At 32.8% G+C, this 17,333-nt stretch overlaps 1 long non-coding RNA gene across 1 annotated transcript in view; it reads right to left on the bottom strand.

Moving 5' to 3' along the window:
- LOC119085743 overlaps positions 1-17,333 on the bottom strand; it is a 63,249-nt gene that overhangs the window by 21,684 nt on the left and 24,232 nt on the right. The window contains exon 3 of the long non-coding RNA XR_005089342.1: positions 8,107-8,138. This is a non-coding gene — a long non-coding RNA (uncharacterized LOC119085743). The remainder of the gene's footprint in view (positions 1-8,106; positions 8,139-17,333) is intronic.

Here is a 17,333-nt window from a genome sequence, read left to right as displayed (position 1 = left end):
CAATACTTTTAGAAACATAGACCAGATCTTGAGGTAGTAGATGATTTCTGATAAATCTGCAATCATTATTATAATTCGTTTCAGTCGACAGAACAATAAAAAAGGGTAAGACGAGAAAAGCAACAACTGAATCATAATACTAAAAAATTGAAATCAGGCTGCTCATAGAAGCAGGCTGGTGTCAATTTAACAACTATCGTTATTCGGAAATGGTCATCCTGTTTCCACATTTATCAGATCTTTGACTCTGAATTCCGGGTTCAGGAACAAAAACAATAACGACGAAATTCTCATTAGAATTAATTCATTTATTGTTAAATGGTAGGCGAAATATCTGGTTAAATTAAAAAACAAATTGAGCTCACGAGCAAACAACCAAAAAACAATAAAAGTTCCAAGTTGGTAAGCATTTGGGAATCAAAGTACTCAATAACATAATAAGATTGTTGACACACGGTGTAACTGACTAAACTGCAGATGGCAGAAAGTCTTTGAAGAGGAAGATTGAATCTCATTATTGAAGTTTAAAAAGGTTGTAAAATGAAATTTGGGTAAATAAAGAAACTTGAAATTAAAATGCAAACCCCCACTAATTGCAATTTATCCTGAAACTGGATCTCAAGATTCCATCATAGTCAGTTCGTACCGTTCTTTGTCTTTGGTAGGATTTCTGCCTTTGTTTTGTTAAGAAATTAAGTAGTTCGCCCTTAGAGAGTTTCATGCGGAATCTTGTACATACATTGTTCAATATAAGAGAGTACAAGAGAGAACTTAAAACTTATTTTTATCGTTGCTGTCAATAACAAATGCGTAGACATGTTGTTCCTTTACATAAAATTGATTAAAATTCATGAAAAAATTAGATTTAGATCTTATTACTCCATATTGTTGAGTATATAAACTCTCGATTTATATACATCAGTACCGTAGTAACCTCTTGGAAACTGCAAGGGAAACCTATTAATTGTTTTAATCTATTGTTTTTTATGTTTAATGTTCGGTACAAAATCTTTTACTTTATTATTTTCAGCAAAATTTGCTAAATAAGGAAAACACAATATAATAGTGCCATAGCCACACCTTATGGCTTAGTTTTGTTTGTCATTGTTGTCAACAACAGTTGATTAGCCTTCTCAGAAAGGTATCATCCGTTGAAATTGTTGTTATAATACAAACTGTATAATTCTAGTAAGCGATCAATAAAAGTTCGACCGTTATGCATATTCGGTAAAGATTTTGAATGGAACAATGTCATACTGTCTTAGACAATGATGTGACCATTGTAAATAGATTATGACTTTATTTATGTATTTAAACTGTTAAATTTACTTTGTTTAACGTAACTTCTTAATTTGCATATTAAAAATTCCGTGACATATTCGAAAAAGAATATTACACATTAAGTGTTCTAATTGCGGTTGATATAAATTGAACAAATAGCGATATATATATAGTGCCACATGGCTATTAAATTTAAGTCACGTCACATTCAAAATATGATAAATGGAGCAGCTAAAGAGCCTGGGTACGACGGATTCTGGCAAACTTAGATATTATGTTAAGTAGCACCAGTAAATTTAATATTCGAACTTTAGTTGCCCACTTAAATGGAATTATTTAAGAGAAAATTGAATCTTTCACGTATCACACTTAGAATTATTATTTGCCCTTTTTGTTTGTTATTAAACTCTCCGGAAAACTTCAGGAAAATTTTGATTTAATTTTTTATGTTCGGTGGAACTGGTCTCGTTAAAAATTTGCATAAAGAAAATATTTTTTTTTACCGTCACATTTTCAAAGTCTAAAAGAAAATGAGTCAGCAAAATTTGAAAGTATCCACGGTCGATGTTTATACTTTTACGACAAATAATAAAAAAACGAACGGCGGCACACGGAAATTGTACATAGTGACTATTAGCAACACTACCTTATCGAGTAGTACAGTCTTACGGTGTACGGTGTTACAGCCGGCAATTTAATTCTGTTGTTATTGTTGTTACATAAGGAAATGGGAGATAATGAATCATATCTGAGAAATAGGTGTGTAGTACTGTGTACTGTACTAATCTTCATGGATGATTGATATGCCTTAGCTATATTGTTTGTATGAGTTGAATATCTAAATAAAAAGTTTGTAATTGTTCAACAGAGGAAAACAATTTTATTGCCAACAGAACACATTGAATTGTTAAAACCATTAACGATTTTCTTTGGCTATATACATTGTCATGTAACCATGTTTATTAGCCGAAATGAATGTAATGAATCTTGGGTCAATATAAGGAAATGTGTCCAAAATAGAATATATTGACAAAGAGCTCTACGAATAGATTGTGTGGGCGAAGTACATGTAAGTTCTTTGTGATATCTGCCGTTCGTAGAGAAATTTACTTTTTCTATTTTTACAAAACTAAACAAAAAGAAAAATTATGTTAGGTATTGAGAACGAAACCCAATGCCTACGTGTCGTCGAAACAATCAAACCGCTGAACATTGACACGTATTTGTGCCATTAATTTTTTATTTTAATGACAATCGTTCAAGCAATTCGGTTAAAATTCGGCTTAAAGTTAGTTTATTCATCAAAGTACTCAAGAAAATTAGTTTTGCTGAATACATTTCGGTTAAGTTTGTAACACAATTACGAAAAGTTTAAATAGAGTTGGCAACATTCGTCGTATAAATTCTTAATGGAGACCGGAAGATAGTAAAAAAAAATCATTAAATGTCGCTGTAAATGTATAAATTTCTTTCAAAGACAGTCCACATGCATATCAATAGTGTAAATATCGAGTCGGTTCCTTGAGGAACAGCAAGCTCTTCTATGAATGTAAGGATTTTGAAAATTTTCGAAATATTTTACTTCATTGTTCTCATAGACAACATAAGCCAAAGCTTATCGCCTATGTCGGATTTTATGAAAGAAGAAATTAACGTTTTAATGTGTATTATGTGATTGTAAGGACTCGAAACAGATTGAAGAACTAAGACCTTTTGATCGAAAGTCGATGAATCTTCTTATTGGAAACAGAACTTTGACAGCAAATACATAGTCCCTCGTTTTTCTCAGCACTACAGGACTCGGGACACTACAGGACTCTTTCGTTTTTTCTGATGATTCGACTTCGGGAGAGTCCGTGAAAACTACGGTTGACCCTTTTGGTGTATTGTGGGACCGAGACTACAACTTATTTGATAAAAATTACAACAAAAAACGGCTGCAGAGAGGGCACATTTTTAAATTCTTCCAAAAATTAAGTTGGAATGTCTATTCGTAATCACTTTCATATGAAGCTGACAAGAACCAGTCAGCGTACAGGTGCTTGAAACATATCTTTATTACCGTAGTGCCTTTTTTATTTAATTTAATTGAAACATAAAATGAACTGATAATTATCTGCATCGAAATTGTGATATTAAAAGAATTCTTTCAGTGTAATTTGTAATAAAGTACACGACTGATTAGTTTCACTTCGCATTTAATTGCATCGATAGACGTCACAAGTGTCTTCGCTGCCCATAGAATAGTTCGAGTTATCGCACCTTAAAGTCGTGATGAGCTAATTGCGGATTCCATTTATTACATTAATTTATCTAAGCGCCTGACAGACAAAGAAGACATAATTTCTTGAGTAAAAAAAATTATTAATTTTCATTGAGCAATAAAAAGCTGCGGTTTACCTTTACAAGTTGAATAAATGTACGACTTTTATAACACTACATGCTTCTCCGAAATAGCAGGGAGCAAATACGGTAAATAAACTTGACTATAAACTAATTGGAGATGACCTATCTGCTATTCGAGTTTTTCATGTGCAAGCAAGTTTAAGAATGAAACGATTATGTAATTCGTGTGCTACGAATTGATAAGCTAGTGAATTAGCATTGAATTTGCCGAATCAAAATGAGTATTAATATCTACATTTCAAATGTAGATAGACATCTCATTCTAGATTATCAGCAATAAGTCTTGGTCAAATTAGAATTTTGTATTTTCAATGCATTGTATTTCTAGCCAATAATTTAATGATAAATAATGATAAAAAACTGGCAAAGTACAAAGTCCACAGTGACTGGACACCATACCAACGAGAGCCTAGCCATCGGTGCTAGAATAATCCACTTACTTTTAAATTAAATACCCGGCAACGGAGTCTAATTTAATATTTCCTTATAAGATAAGCCATGTGCTGCCATCTATTCAAACACGTTTGAATTACCAGCTTCACCGTAATTCCAACAGATGGTGGTATGAATGAAAATGGGAACATGCGCGGTAAAAATCAATAACTGAACGTTTACTCCATGCGTTAGAAAGAGATGGAAATAATAAAGACCTTTTGTTATCTACAAACCAACACATTCAACAATAGAAAATGGGTTTTTTTACATTCATACACGAATCCGTGAATCCGTACAGTGTGTGTACACACAATTTTCCTGTACGACACTGTGATTGAATAAAGAATATACGTGAATGAATATGAATTTAGTTGGCAGACACACACATATATGCATAAGTTGAAATAAAGTTATTTTAAAACCAAGAGTTTATTGGTGAATGCGAGCAGCCATGATTTTAAGTTTATTTCTACCAATCACTGCTCGGTATTGTTGAATCGATACAATTCAGCCAGCCATTATTAAAAAGGCGTGAAACTGAATGGAAACATTTTGTCGTTTGTATTAGTGATCGGGGGTTTATATTTTATTTTTTGGTTAAACGGTTTCTATGGCCCCAACACAGAAAAAAAAAACTTCTGTTCGAACAGCCATGATATTCTTTCGCACTATACCATCTCCTTTATAAACGTAAATGATGTGGATTGTTTCTGAATTTAAATTGAAGCTTTTCATATTGAAGTGAATGGAAAAAAATATCTTGCTGACTTGTTAGTATGGAAGGATCTCATCATGCAATAAGCTATATTCATTCTATTTATATTCACTATGTTTGTGGATAAGTAGTTTTAATAAATTTGAACTAATTTAAGGTAATTTACAGTCAAATATCAAATCGATATTGATATAGCGCATATATTCTATTTTAGATATGTCTCTATATATTCACAAATGAAAATATTAAATAAATAACAAAAATATATTATTTTTTGCTGTTATCATCGCATCGTAGCGCCGGATGAAGAATTCTAATATTTAAATTCATCATAATTCCATTCCAAATCTATATCATTCTGGTTTGTTTGCATTAATTTTCATTTCCCTAATATTAATCAATAAATGAACATTCCGTAGATTCTTTGCAAAAATATAAACGCATACGCCACGAGACTTTTTATGACAACATTTATGTTCAATTATAAAACAATTCAAATCGAATAAAAGTGTCATAAAAAAGTCGTATAAATTCTGTGACATACAACAACATGGGTATTAAAATATATAAAAAAAAATCGTAACATCTCTCACGGTTAGCAATAATTAAATTATTGTTAACTAGGTAATAAGGAAAACCTTTTCTTTTCTTTTTTTTATATTTTACGTTTATTTATTTTTTTTTTCTTCCTCTCATTCCGTATAAACCAAACATTTTGCTACATTTTTGATGTTATGTGAACCCGTCGTAACAGTTTTATTCAAATACCTATATATATAACATTATGATTATACGGCATACCCAGTGATTGACACTGACATTGACTGTTAAGATTTTTTTCTTTATTTACGTGACGTTTTATATACACAACTTTATGATATATAGAACAGACTGTTAAATGTTTTATTAGCTTTTAAACTTATTGTTATTGCGATTTGATTGCGACTAGACTGTAATCATAAAAATTCACATAGAGTTTGGGAACATAAAATCTGCTTTTTTTATTTGAATTTTATTAAATTAAAAGCACGTGTCTGTTTTGGGTTAAGTGTATATTATGATGTAACATTAAAGCTACAGCTACAGGTAGGTATGTGCATGGTAAATACTATTTTTTTATAGTAAAAATATAAAAATTATTTTGCTGACCTTGACATCGTAAAAGTTTTTAATAGCGTCATAAATTTTGATTTCCTTCTCGTAGACATATATACATAACCATAAGCTTAGACAATATAAAAAAAGAAAAATTTGTTGTTTGCTGTTGTACTATATAGTCTGATGTGCAATATTCTTTATTCTGCTCTTTATATTACCATGCACGGTGCATAGTAGACATACACAAATTTATTGTTTAAATTTATTATCACGGTGAAGTAATTAATGTTACACATTAGTGGTTTTCTAAGATGCTGAATTCGAATTTGGTTTTATTAGGTGTTGAATTTTATTCACGCAACATTTAACGTTTTAAGTGCGATATTATTGTTTCTTTTAATGTAAGACAGTATCCGTCGGTAGTTAAATTACCACTTCACTGTCAGATCAACGAATGGGTTTTGATAAATATTTCCGTTTCGAATCGATTGTTGGACAATATGATGTCATTAAATATATTACCATTCAATTGATGAGATAGCACGGAAGAGAATCTACTAAGACTATATCTACAACGAACGGATTTGTTTTCTCAAGAGATGTCGGTAGATTACCGCTGATTACTCTTACTTCTGATTAAAAGATAAAACTAGGAAAGATGCTGAACTACAGCCATGTACATTTAAATGTACCGTCATATTATAAATTTATTATTTCTCCAATTTCTCTCATTTTTCCATATATGAGTATATGGAGAAATGATAGAAGGAAGCAAAATAAGAGAAATAAGAAATTTATAATACGACGGTACATTTTAATGTGCATGGCTGTATAAGCAAAACTCTTGACAATTAATATAAGAAATATCTTAGTCGCAAGTGAATAAAGAGAACAAAGACTTAAATCCTAATTCATGTATGGATAACGAAACAGTACTCTTTTACACAAAAAGGAATAAAAAGATGAAAGAGTCTTCGTGAGCATTTTGTCGATCGGAGGCGAAGCCGATGTCAATAAATACACGAGAACGAAAATTTTAATTTTTATCCAGAGTTATATATAATGCTTTTGTACTTAAAGTCAATTTACTTTACATGCTTATGCACGGTAAAGTGCACTTTACATCACTGTTTGTGACAGGGAAAATACACTAACCGTCCACAAACATGTAAAATGTGCCACATCAATGCTTGTAAATGCCTGTTTAGGCACGTGTGATTACTCCACTCGCCTTCGGCTCGTTCCGCAAACCTCACACATGCCTAAACAAATATTTACAAACAGTGACAAACAGTGGGTCTAGACAACCAAACTGCAGAAATAAAACGTAGAATTGGTCTTGCGTTCGGAAAACTCAGGCTAATTTTCAAAAGCAAAATGAACAAAAACGTAAAGTGTTCGATACGTGGGTCCTTCCTGGGAGCGGAAACGTTAACGTTAACAAAAGCTTCCGAAAATAAATTAAGAGTGGCACAAAGAGCCATGGAACGGAGTATGCTTGGAATTACGCTCAGATATAGAATGACAAATCAATGGATTCGACAACAAACAAAAGTCGTTGATGTCATGGAAAGAATAGCATCTTTAAAGTGGAGCTGGGCGGGACATATTGCAAGAAGGACGGACGAACGTTGGACCAAAAAGATCATGAACTGGAGACCACATAAAATACGACCTAGAGGTAGACCACCAGAGAGATGGAATAATGGTATAAAGAGAATTGCAGGCGCAAATTGGCAACAAGTGGCAACTAATCGTTCGGAATGGAAGAGAATTGGGGAGGCCTACGTCCAGCAGTGGACAGAAACAGGCTGAAAAATATGAAGAAGAAGACGTAACATACTATTTCATCCCTGGGGTTGTAATATTTAGACATTAGGAAAAACTAAAGAATGTAAATTGACATTACGTTGCTTATATGTTCACGCTAGGATTGACTTACACATTTACGAAATAAATAAAAGTCAAACCAGTGGTTTCCAGCATTGTCCAAAACAAAAATTGGATAACTGTACTTCAAGATTGAAAACGATAAATTAAATTTTGTGGAAAAATAAATTGGAAAAACAGAATGTAATTTTGAAAATTACAACGTGAATCTGATAATTGTATGCGGACCATCATCAACATTTCCTCAATAACAACTAAAATATCAGAAAATAATTACTTACACTTCGCCGCCTGACAGTGCAACCTGAGATCTCTGCAAAGAAAAACAAAATATAAAATTATTTAATCAATTTATGTAAATTTCTACTCATGGGTAACCACAGCGCATAATTAGCATTTAAATACATCGAATCAATTAATATTATTTCAATGGAATTAAATATAGATTGACGCTAACGTATTTGCTCACAAATCACTTAACCTCGAGTCTAACCTGTTCTCTTCACACCGAACCGAATAGTAAGGTAATAAATAACGAGTCACGTTGCATGTCATTCAACAATGTTTTCTGAGTGGAAATCATTGAACAATTCTTCTTTTACCTAATTATCTTTAAACTCCTCTCCATGCGTTATCAACAGAATCACGCCATGCCAAACCTTAATGCATTTCTCAGTCCATTGCCGAAAAATTTACATCAGAACATGAACCGCTTTGGAGGGTATAAAAAAACGTTGCATCTTATCGAAATGCATCGATGCGATTCAAGATACTTCCACGCAATTAAAGTAATAATTAAGATAATTGCCACTTTCAATTAATACAAACTAAGCTCAAACCATGCTCACTGTGTTGTCGCACACAACGAGCATTAATTGCAAAAATGTGTACAATAATAATAACCAGTTTGTGATATGATTGTGAATCCAAACAAAGTAAATTAAATTATTTAATTAATGCAAAAATAACATAAATTGTGCAGAAACATAGTTTGCCAATGCCACAGGCTATAGGAGTTATACATATATGTGGATACTAATTTACTTTTATATGAATGAGGCAATATAATTGTTGTTGTTGTTGTTGGTTGGCTTTTTTTTGTTTTGTTTTCTTCTTTAATTTTCTGACATATTTACTAAAATAACAAAAAATATTGGCATTTTTATCTTAAAAATATCTTGTGTGAGTAGCGTGCGCGTTCATAATATAACTCGATGGAACTTAAAGAAAAAAAAAAATTGTTTAAATAAAAACTGGTTTGCTTGTATGATAATTTGTAATAATTTCCGAGATAATTTCAATAAAATGTAAGAATTTATTTGAGAGAAAATAATCTGAAGTGTAAGCCAGCGTAAACTCCCATTTCGTTTTTTCGGTTCGAAATGTGAAGCATCCAGAGGTGAATCCGTTCGGTTAAATTTATTTTTTTTCCTCGTATAAATACATCATAAATATTGGATTTGTGGCAAGCAATGGTCGAAATCTGTCTTGGCAACTCATTTCAACTGTAGCTATTTATGAAAATAACGTTTGAAGTGCTGTATAACCCAAAGATTGTCCACACTACACGCACGAAGATGGGTCGAGCGTCTATTTATGGTTCGTATGTTATAATCTATAAAAGGTCATTGGTCCTAACAGAATATTGTCGAAACTGTTCTTGGTCAAACACGAAAAAAAAATTGAAGCAAAACTCTCCCGTTATACAAATCCAACGACATTATTTTAAGACCAAGCAACAAATTAGAGGAAATGCCGTCCTGACTGACAAATTAGAAATGCGTTTTAACCGTGTCCCATGGGTTAACCATGTTTGTACCCTCACAACAACAAAAAATTGAACTCGCAAACTTAAATCCAATATAACATTCTTTTCTAAAACCCCTCAGTTAACTCAAGTGCGGAATAACGCAAAAATATTTTTAAAGATACATCCACTCAGGTCATAATGTTGAAACTTGGAGACTCATTATGCGTATCCCTTTAGTCATTTTCTTTTAATAATGGAACCAAATTGCTTATCATCTTTGAAACAACAACATGCTTTCTACATTCAGACAATATTTTCCATTTCTATCGTTGTTATGCTTCCATATCATATACACAAGACTCAACATTGTGTTAAGGCGATGATATATTAGAAAACTTTTAAGTCTGCATTTTGGTTATTAGTTATTGTTATTATGCAATGTTTTTCTTCAGGGTTGCAAAGTGAGGCCTGTGTTGTAGGAAAATGTACATTTATTATAATATACACCAGCTCGGGCATAATTGGTATATTATACACGGTGGATGTAACCACGTTTACGTTCCAAAAATAGAGTATAGGGTGACAATAACGGATTATTCTGTTGCTGTTTTGTGTTTTCCAGTACAGTTAAGAATATAAGATGTGGATTTTTTTTGACTGCACAATTAACGTATAGGTTTAGTTTCTTATATTATTCAAATATCAGGCCCGCTGAGATGCACCCAATAAACAAAATCCTTACTGTGACAACTCAAAACCTTTTGCAGACGGCTTTGCCATTTCAAATTACGTCAATTGTGAATCCACCCGATTTATGTTCCTTTCAAATAACCTACCTACCTAGCATATTCTCATTTTCAGGGATTCGTTTAGACTAAAAATCATTATAAAATTATCTGTTCTACTGATGAAAACACACTCTCACAGCGGATTAAGTGATATAGGCTGTGAATGTAGTTTAATACAGAAATTACAACTAACAAAAACTCGCTATCATCCTCTGAATGGGTGATGCCTATTAAGATCCCACTTGGAATGAGCGGAATACTGACATTTTAAATGTCATTCAATTATCACCTTCCAAGTGGGTGTCCTAAGCTCAATAGCAACTATGCCAACTTAAATAAAGTGACAGGAGTAGATGGATCTTCCGAGCTCTTTGTAAAAAAGAATTAGAAAGTTCGTGGACTGTGGTTTGGAAGTTGAAGAACGTTTGGCAACTCTGCAAACGAGATAGGTAACAATATATGAGCTATGTACTGTATGTATTTAATATAAAGAGGGCAAGTTAAATTTTTTGAAGTAGTAGATTTTGCTATGCAGATACTTTGAACAATAGAAAGATAGATTACACGATTGATCTCTGTAAAAAATGTTTAAGAGTCAAATCGCAAAAACTTCGAACAGTCGGGATTCAAGCCGACGCCAATCCAATCGAGCTATAGCTCAAACGAATCGTCGTTTCATTCTGAGATATTCGTGGAACAACCTTTTTTCTAGAAAAATTTTTGTTGGGCTGACATGGCCCTCGACATGGCCTTTAGAAAGTTTTTCTCCGGAGCTGTCGCGAAAATCGTTTTTTATCAATAGCTCTAACATGCGTGATGTGAATAATGTCAAATATTGTTGATCAAGAAACGCTAATGTCCAACCCACACAGCTGTCACAACAAACGAAAAACTTCGAAAAACTGAAATTTGTGAAGGGCTCTGAGCTGCTGGGGAAGCAAGTAGCAGGAAGCTCTAACCTGGAGTTTTGGAGTTCACTTCACGCCCTATCCATTGACACCCCACACGAACTTACCTACCGTCACAGATAGAAATGGAGTTGATTTTTCACAACCCATCAAATTCTGGAAAATGGTTGAACGGACAACTCCGGAGAAAATTTTTCTAAGAGCCATGTCAGACCAACAAAATTTTTTAGAGAAAAAATTGTTCCAAGAAATTGTCAGAATGGAACGATGATTCGTTTGAGCTATAGCTCGTTTGGATCGGCGTTGGCTTGAATCTTGATTCTATATTCAAAGATTTGGCGAATTGACTCTTAAGATTCTCATGTATAAAATTTGAATTGAAATGAGGCTTAAATGAGGTTTAAGCAAGTTAAACCGTTTGATTGTAAATATGTTTGTAATCTCAAATGAGTTATTTATAAAAGGTTCCCAAAATCCTCTTAAAAGTCCTATCTCCATTGAATTGGTAAACTATTTAACTTATTGTTCCCGGCCGAATGTTGGCTCGAAGTACAAATTTTACATAAGAATCACGGACTAAGGACTTACATCATTTGTCACACACTTTTTTCGCTGTGTTTCGTCTCTATATGAACGATACGTTTGAAAATCAAATGCAGTGACTTTGCACCCTGTGTTTATTTATGAAAAACGAACAACCACCCGTCTTATTAAGAATGATAGGCAGTTTTCAGTTTCTGTATATAGGGGAACAAAAAAAATTGTATATTTAATGAGTGTGGGTTGCGTGCAAACTTAAAATTTATTAAAATAATTTATATCCACATGTCTATCCTGAATTGTAAATATAGCGGAATTTCTATGCAAAGTGTACAAGATCGATATGCTATTCCATTTAAAAATAGCCAACTTTTTGCCAAGATCTGTTATTGAAATTTTCCACACAAACACAAGAAACAAACTTGTTTCGAATAATCAACCATTGTCCTTGTTAAGAACATTTTTTTCCTGCGTAAATAGACCGATAAAATGTCTCGACAACATTTCGACCGGCAACTTTGGCATTTTGAATGGAAATTTGAATTCGGTTTCGGAGTCAAACTGTCTGTGGTACTGTTTCAAAATGTTTGGCATTCTTTTCGTATAGCATTTCTCTATATACTTATAATTCGAGACATATAATTGAACATCCCATCAATTACTGTTTGCTGTCTGTGTCGGTATTAATTTATGTGTTAGACAAACCATGACGCAAAGTGATGAACATGGTGTTTCATTTTATTAGATTCCTCATACACACTGAACCATATCGCACCTCTATGGTATTATTTTACGCACATGTGTAACAATAACACTGTGTTTACTTACAAAATAAAATGAGAAAAAACAAAAATATCTTCCAGATGCGAATTATTGTTTATTAGGTCATTTGAACTTATGTATTTGTAAACATGTGCATTAAACTATGTTTTTTTTTGTCTTCTTTTCATTATATTATTTTTGTGGTATGTAGATGCCTTCATCATTTTTTTTCCTTTCCTTTTAATAAAAACTATTTTCATGTGTAATATGCATCGTAAAAACCCATCGGAAAATATTATGTAAAATGCCCGAATGCTTATTAACCACACACATGACTATAAATATTGGCTTGTCGTGGCGGAATGGTAAATTGCAAAATCAAATTATAAAATTCGAAAATGATCTCAACTTTATTTCGTTAGATATCCCGAAAATATCTTTTAATTTCTTCATTATATTACACTTTGTGTGCATGTATGGCTGAGTGTGTGTTTGTGTGGAATAGTTAATTTTCTGCAACGAATATTTTAAATTAACATCACAACCAGAACCGTGTCGAATATTAATTTCAACGAGATCTGTTCGACATTATGGTGTAGCAAGCAGCAGCAGCAGCAAAAGTTATAAAGTTATAGCGTACACATTGCATTTAAACATTTTTGGCAATGATTAACGAAAATATATATGCATGCACCAGCAGAAGCAACGTATACAATTTAGACATAAATATACATGTTCGGTTCAATGTTGAATCTTGAAATAAATTACACGAAACTTAAGTAAGAAAAGTGTTCATACATTTAAAACTGCAGTTTTATTGGAGACGGTTGGTTTTGATAGACAGAATCTTAATGTTAATGCAACTCTTTAGGTTGCATTTCATATGTTGAAATTGGTCGAGAGTGTTAAATGAGAAATAAAGTTCGGTTGGTTGGCGTAACATCAAGAGTGGTATACGATACCGTCAATTAGTGACGAGTGACTTTCTGTGACCATCAATTGGATCAAAATTATGGTTCTCTGAACGGTCACTGGATCAGGAAATGAATGTTGATTGAAGACAGAATGATGATAAAATCAGCATTAAATTCGTTGACTGATTCTGTTACCATTGTGGAAGCCCAATTTTGCTGTATAAAAGGACTGTAGGTAAGGTCTACTCGCTCTTATTTTTCGTCGACGATAGCAGATGAATAACCAATTTAAAAAGGTTGTTACGACTAGTCTTTGTTGCATTTCGAACACTTCTGATGTCTTATGACGTTCGAACGAATTTTGAAAGTAAAACTTCTAGCAGAAAATTGTGTTTTTCCACGTACTGCATATTTTAAAAATAAAAAAATTTCTATAAAATTGAATTATCGATATTCATCGGGGTCGTTCACAAACGACGTAGCGCTTCAGGGAAGGAGAGTTTGAACTTCATGTTATCATACGAAATTTCGACTATAATATGGATCGTATCTGGTGAACTGTCCCCATTTTGATATTTGTAAAGCAGACCACATTTTACAAAATTGATTGCTGTTACATCCACCGAGAAAATTATAGTCAGAACTCATTGCCCGCAACAAAAGCGGAGAGAAAAAGATCATTTCTTCATTGAAAGCATTCCCTCCTTCGGCACAATGGAACGGTTCATCACCAATTTATACATTCTTTCAAAACTATAAGAAAAAACAATTCAAATTCTCCTCTCAACTCAGTGGGGGCGGATTTTTTTTTCCCTGCCGCCATGTATAGAATAATTTGCGATATATCACAAGTTATTTTTCTTCGTCTTGTTATACAAGAGCCTTATTCTTAACCCATCCTGCGTGAATTTATTTTCATCCCAGACGCTTTTCTATATTATAAAATATTGTTCCTTTTACCATGTGAATGGGATGTATGCTTGGCTCAACGATCATATATGATGGTGTTGTGTTGTATATTGTTGAGGAACATTATTTTGTATTATATTATTTGGAGAAGGTAAACAACTTCGTATATACAATAAACATAAAAGAAAATCTAGTTTGAAATTTTTAGATAGTACACTATTTGTCTGAATGGGTAAGACGCGGCATTCATACAAATTATAAAAAGGTACATCGAAAATATGTATGTGTGGAGTGGATTCTCGTTTATAATAAGACAGAAAATATATTCCAACTGTATGCACAATATTATGCCATTTATTCCATCTAAACTCTTGGAGTCTGGGGAGTCTGGTTTTCATCTAATTCAAAACATTTATGGAGAAAAGAGATAAGTTTTGAAAATTTTGCCAGGCGACAGTGCCAGTTATGAGTGTGTATATGCAAAGAATTAAATGAGATTAGTTTCAAATTGTTTTAAAAGATTCAACATAGCAAGGTAAAAATAGCAGACGGACGTGTTTGACAGCAAGGGCAACACATTCTGCATTCGTAAGCTAAAATATTTATGAATTTGGTTGATATATATACACTCTCATACCATCCGTCCGTGTGCTTTTTGTCGCTTTAATTATAATGGAAAAAGTCACATTTTTCACTTCGGGCTACAAAGAAAAACCTCTGTCGTATACGACAATGATTTATGCGAAGCTAGAGAATAGTTTTACTTTACAGTAAAAACATCTCCAACTTTATCCGGTAGTTACTTTTATCTAAGAACATTTCATTGCCACTCTAACTTAACCGATTCAAGTAGTTGAATATTTCATTCTTCTTGGCAAATTGGGTTCGTCAATCTGAATGTTTTTATCAGGCATCAGACAACACAGCCAGAATAAAATTATATTCCGTTTTTTGTTCCTTATCTGGTGTTTCAGCAGCCATCTACACATTCTGGGCTTTACCAATCATTGAAAACTAACGAAAAGTTTCCAAAAAAAAGCTCTTTGCATAAAAAGCACCGTACCAGCCTGAAACAAGCGCAATAACACAATCCTGAAATCAATTATGTCGGTTACAAAACAAAACGAAAAAAAATGTAAATCTCATTTCATTTAACACTGCGTAAGGTTCACTCCGTCTCCTCGTTGCAAAGAGTTTTACATTTATCTCTCCGATTCTTTGTAATATACACAGAAGAGTACAAACGCAATCTTCAAGGATAGCAGAAAATTCTGTTTTTGCCAGAGTTCAGAGCTACAATAAAAATTTATTTTTCAACGCAATTTGAACGAAAAAGTCCCTATGAGTTTCGAAAACTTTCCTGCTTTTGTGCAATCAATTAATTTTGTTTGTTTGTTTGCTTGTTTTAATATTACGGAACAGAGAACATCATGGTAGTTGCGAATTAGAAAATTATCTGTACGAGTACAATATTATGGGAGTGTGGGTAGTGGTGTAGACGCTGCTGTTGTATTAAGAAAGGTTTGAGTAATTGGTTGAAGTTATTAAGTTGCATTAGAGGAATGTAGTGGAGCTGGAAGCGCCTTCCCAGTAATGTAACAGACGAAATTTATTCCAGAATTAAATTATGAGATGGCATTTTTACTTTTTGCTTGCAACGAAATTGAATGGATAAAAACTGACGGTCTGTGAATTTTTGACTGTTATTTTCTTTAATTTACAAGGAAGAGTTTGCCATTTAGTAGATGGATGTGCGTCTTGTTGTTCTGTTTTCATATTTTGCAAATTATAGATTTTATGTAACAGAAACGTTCTTTGGTCGAAATACTGGGAGATCAGTAGAATTACGACCGATGCAACTTTTATATAGATAAATTAGATGTCCAAAAGTAATAGAAGTACTGGTGTCGTGCTAGAGAAGGGTCGAGTTCTTACTTATGAAAGAATCGACGAATTTATTTACATTTCCCCAAATTGTTTTACGAAGTTCGATAGAAATGGTACTACAAATCTTATTCTTTTTTAAATTTAAATTTTGTTCGCAAACGAATTTAATATTCAGACTCAAAGACATTCATACAGTTGCTACCACACACAGCAAAGATACATTGACCGTAATAACCACCGCTCACATTCAATTATGTTCTTTTTTAATATCGGGTTTTCAATTTGAATATATCTATAGTTTGACCTCAAATGTTTAAATTATCTTTTTTTTTCTACTCATACACTGAAAATGATATATAACCCGAAACACAATGCCAATCAACAGAAAACTTCTCAATATTTTATACCCATCCGTTTGCAGAGCGGTTTCGTAACTTTATATATTCATTCGTAGCACACAAAACGAGAACAAATTATATTTTCGGAGATTGGCTTGATTGCCAGTGGATTCCAGCATTCCAATATATTGATTTTAACACAGAAAGGTCAGTTGCTTTTTTTGTCTATTATCTGTCTATTTTATGTAATCTTAGGAGATTAGGAAATTATTTTCATAATTTTATGATTATTTATAGCTTTAAAAGTTGAGTCAGAATATGATACCAACCGGAAAATCAATATGATAAAACAATTATGATCGATACTACCTTTTCCCATCATTTTATATTTCTTTTTCATTTTTTATTAGCTTCCACAGCTACAGTAGACTAGACTGGCCAAAGTTCAGCCGATGGTAAGATTTTTGTAATAATCCACTTTTTTAATACCATTTTTTCAGTGTTAGCTTTGTTTACTGGGATTTTTTGTTTGTTTCGACGTGTGAGATATTTTCCTCGCCTCCCCATACGCCTCAACAAAAAATGTCCCAGCAAGGCAGTAATGTATTATTAATCTATGGCGCTTTTTTCAATTTTAGCTCCGAAGGAAGAATCTGTAGTCTCCTTCTGTCCTAAAATTAATATGAAATATGCTACAAAGTAAAATGTTCAG

The sequence above is a fragment of the Bradysia coprophila genome, chromosome X (genome assembly GCF_014529535.1).
Source record: "Bradysia coprophila strain Holo2 chromosome X, BU_Bcop_v1, whole genome shotgun sequence".
In the NCBI taxonomy this organism is placed as follows: domain Eukaryota; kingdom Metazoa; phylum Arthropoda; class Insecta; order Diptera; family Sciaridae; genus Bradysia; species Bradysia coprophila.
This window is presented reverse-complemented; position numbering and strand designations above follow the sequence as displayed.